This window comes from Dermacentor variabilis, chromosome 1, assembly GCF_050947875.1.
Source record: "Dermacentor variabilis isolate Ectoservices chromosome 1, ASM5094787v1, whole genome shotgun sequence".
Lineage (NCBI taxonomy): Eukaryota > Metazoa > Arthropoda > Arachnida > Ixodida > Ixodidae > Dermacentor > Dermacentor variabilis.
In genome coordinates this window covers 241,471,244-241,475,479 of record NC_134568.1, presented here as the reverse complement: position 1 = coordinate 241,475,479, position 4,236 = coordinate 241,471,244, and the positions used below count along the sequence as shown (strand labels likewise).

The 4,236-nt window shown below is 42.0% G+C and overlaps 1 long non-coding RNA gene across 1 annotated transcript; it reads right to left on the bottom strand.

Annotated features, from left to right (window-relative positions):
• Window positions 1–388: 388 nt before the first annotated feature.
• On the bottom strand, window positions 389–3,739 carry LOC142560308 (uncharacterized). Its single transcript, XR_012823346.1, has 3 exons — window positions 3,272–3,739; window positions 1,311–1,520; window positions 389–480 (listed from the first exon to the last, which is right to left on the bottom strand). It is a non-coding gene; the product is annotated as an uncharacterized LOC142560308 (long non-coding RNA).
• Between the last annotated feature and the right edge of the window lie 497 nt (window positions 3,740–4,236).

Genomic DNA, 4,236 nt, shown 5'->3' with positions numbered 1-4,236 from the left:
ACTACCTTTATACATCCTAACAACATGCTAGTAACATCCTGTCGACTATTCGCCACAGACAAATAGTTGACAGGATGTTACTAGGAAGTCGTTAGGATGTATAAAGGTGGTTAATAAAAAGTCGCTTCACAGTTTTTAGAAAGTACATAAAAATTTTATTCAGAGGTAATTACTTTTGCAATTATATATTGCAAAAATAAGCTTTAATTATCTCTGAATAAAATCTTTATGTACTTCCTAAAAGCTGTGCAGCGACTATTTATTAACCACCTTTATATATCCTAACGACTTGCTAGTAACATCCTGTCAACTATCTGTTTGTGGCGAATAGCGATTGCCAAGTGGCTAGGTGTGACATGCAACAGAAGAAGACAGGTTTACATTTGTGCTTGAACATATCCATTTAATATCACCGGGCTAGTAATGAGGAAGAGTTCTCCAGCTGCCCTGGAAGTAGGCTGAAATGTTGCGTTATGTAGTCTAGAAAAGAGAAGAAAAAAGGCAATATATTAGTTTTGCTACAGTGACATTGCAACACACCATGCATCTGTTTCTTAAAAAGGAAGTGCACAAGACAAGTTTTCAACCCTGTGAGCTCTAAACATCTCCACCTGTTTTTTGCAAAGTCCTAAAATGCATGAAATGACTGAATTACTGCATTAGAGCTGGGAGCATGATGAATGTGCGTAACACCAACAGATGCATGACACATAAGCTCTATCATACCAATTGTCATCTACTAACAAAAGCTGTAAATCAACTTCAGTTTAATGAGCTTCGATATTCGTATTGTGACCAGTACATGGAAGTTTCATGTGTGAATTATCTTAGCAAGGCAAGGTGCCACTCAGAACTGTGCTGCAGCTTTGCTTGGGCACAGGTACATAGAAGAGTTGACTTTTGTGTTGCACTTAAGAACCACGAAATGATACAAGCAACATGTAAGCAGTTGAACAGACATTACGGACGTTCTACAGCAAGATTAGAAAATGCCTTTGCTGTGCAGGCAGACATTGTCAAAGCGAGCTTGTTACTAAACATGTTAGCTTTCCACAAGACAGGATATTATATTATCAGTGCATTCATATGACCAGGGCCTCTATCACAAAAATACATATGCCAACAGTAATGACAATTTTCTAGTTATGGTGGCAAAGCTTGCATTATAATATGCTATTATAATCAGGTTAATAGCTATTTTAGCTGGAAAGAAAGGAGTATACCCTAAGATAGCACTGAAATTGCCATGAAAGGAGTTTTGTTGAAAACTGCACAAAGAATATTAAGATGCTTCTTTGTGACACACATACTTAGTGTGGTGTTGACCTTCTTGGAATCCAACGGATCCTTCTGTGGAAGGCATTTGACATCCGCCCGAAGAAGCACCTCCCTTCAACGTCTTCTATTGAAAAAGGGGCTTTAAGGAGGCCCTCCGCGAAGTGAAAGCCTGAGTTGTTAGCATCCAGGCACAGCCTCTTCAGCAGGTCCTTTTCAACATATACACCGCCACCGATGTCTACCTGTGAAACAATACAAGCATAGATTCATTTTATACACGTATGATCAAGGAATGGTTAGGAAATAGGGTAAGGTTTGCAAAAACAGAAGTAGCTGCTCTTGTTGATTCGGTTTAAAGACCAAAGCAGCCTTACGTATACCATACATGCATTGTACTGAGCTGTGTACTTTTACGTAAGACTAGAAAGTATTGGGAACTTCAATGCGAAAGAAAGACATGCATCTGCCTAGAACTAAGCAAATGTGTGCCACCCCTTGACACAGAGTGAGATCTGGTGCTGTTTTAGTGATTAGCAGACATTGAAAGCTTCAAGCCTCATCGAGTATTGGGCCAAGCTGTGCTCGACAACTATCAAACAAGATGCAGTTGTCTTCACATACAATTCTGACTTCCCTTTGCAGACATACAGTTTTCAATTTACTGACTGCACTTGGGTGTAAAGATTTTGTCTGACAGAGCGAATAAACCACATACACGAGCAGCATTTTCATAGTTAGCATAGTCTTTAATAGGTACTGATACCTTCAATTTAGAAAGCCCTGTATATTGGGCCTCATCAAACTAATTTCATAAAAGGTTTGTCAAGGTAGAAGCATAGAACTTTATAGTCATTAGAAGACAGGTGAAAGGAGTTAATTATTGCAATTATTACTGAAAATTAAATTTTAGACAGCTCATCCCAATGAGAAATTGATGCAAGCAGTTTGTACATGACATGTCACATAAACATTTAGATATCAAAAATAGGGATTAGAGAAAACCTTCCCTTAGAGGTTCATTAGTGCAAGCAGCCATGCCCTCCAGGAGACATAACTTCTTTTCCTGTAGGCAGAAAGAGGCTCGAGTATTTTATTGACACATATATGTGCCCATGCATATATGTTATCTCTGTTGTAAACTTTCTTTTCATGTACATGCAAGATGTGTTTATAACATCTCATTGTGCACAAAATTTGCGTAATAATTTAAAGACCGCGACTTTGTAGCGATGCTATTCCTTTTCGCTATTCGTTAGTAGTCTGACCGACGCCCCGGCCCGTGCTACGTACTGCAACTGCCGGCCGTTAGCGGTGGGCGAGAAGAGTGATATAGAATCGCAGTCTTTAAATTATTACGCACTGCCGTAACCTACGATTGCAAGAGCTGACATCTCGTTATTAAGATTTGGTTGGTCTGTGTTTCTTAAGGGCCGGCGTCTGATTGAAATGTCAAGATTAAAAATAAACCTCGTTATTGTAATATCGGCCTATATACGCTCTGTAACATAGAAGACAAATACGCGAAGACACTCAAGAACATAAATACACACAGGTTCTCGCGACGCGGACCTCCAAACCGAACTGTATACATACAAAAACCTTCATACAAGCTTCTATCTGCTTAAGCGTCAAACATAGCAATCGTGTGTCAACGCGCGAAGACCATGATACATCGGCGTATACATTGCAGATGTACTGTACTTGCGGGAATGCCTATATAGCGAATAACTTCTTGCCAGGAAACTACCGAACGAACACCAACTTTCAATGTGTTTTCATAATTGTGTGCCCATTCAGGCATAGCAATCAAGGCGGGTAGCAGAATGCAAGTACGCTGTAACATCAGAGGAAGCTTTCGTGAAATTGCTTGCTAAATGTGCACAGCAACATGGCTAACATACGATAGGAAAGCGCTTTGCTCTAGCTAGTTACACAACGCTCATTAGGTAAATCATAAGCTTCAAGAATGCGCGCAAGCGCCAAACTTGCTTACCTTTCAAGACTTGGCAAACGCTCCTTCATCTAACAGGTACAGAGGCACCGACGTTTCTCTGGCGCAAGCACTTTAGAACTTCCGATGAACTCCAGCTCCACAAAAGCATAACCTTCAACAGTCTTCCATACACTACGATTCGAAGCCCCAGTACCAGACTTTTTCACGAGAGCGCGGGCAGGCAGAGGCAGCTCGGCAGAACAAAGGCAGCTCGGACGGGCGCTGTACTAGAGCACTCACTGTCGACACTGGTGGATCGCTCGAAACACACGGCGAACTAATGGCGTTACACGAGTCCGGAGGGTTCGGGATGGCTACTGCACACGACAAGGAGCACATTTTGTCTAGGCACTTCTAAAATATAACTCAAAGACCACCTAAATGCAAGGAGCATTCACTACAACCAACGTGGTGTGTCGACCAAACAAATACTACCGTAGCGCCACTCTGCGGTTTTTAGAAAAATGTATCTTAAATGAAAAAAATTGCGTGTTTTTTCCTAATAACATTTCGTAGGGTCTTTTAATAAATTTGTTGGGTCCAAAAGTGTGTATGTTGTACTTTGTGATACGAAGTTTAAGGAAATGTATATATAATAAAAACGAAGAGGATGTTGCCTTCAAGATTCGCAATTGCTTCAGGTGCATGCAGCTTGCAAAAGCACGGCCTTCGAGATCAGACTGTCACTCAAAGGAAGCCGTAGCTGGGAGGCGGACAGGCATTTAGGCCCCAATCGTTGGGTTTACAGTGTCTAGGTAGGCTTCCTTATTTATAAAGAATATACAGGGACTTAAGCCGAACCATGAGCGAGCTATACAGACACACGCGGTACGATTCGGTGTCCGATCCGACGTGCGGCGCTGCATGCTCCGGCGATTCGCGGGGGGGGGGGGGGGGGGGCACACGTTGCGTGCACATGTGCAATGTGCACATGGCGATTGAGCGGCGCGTGAGCTCCGCCCACA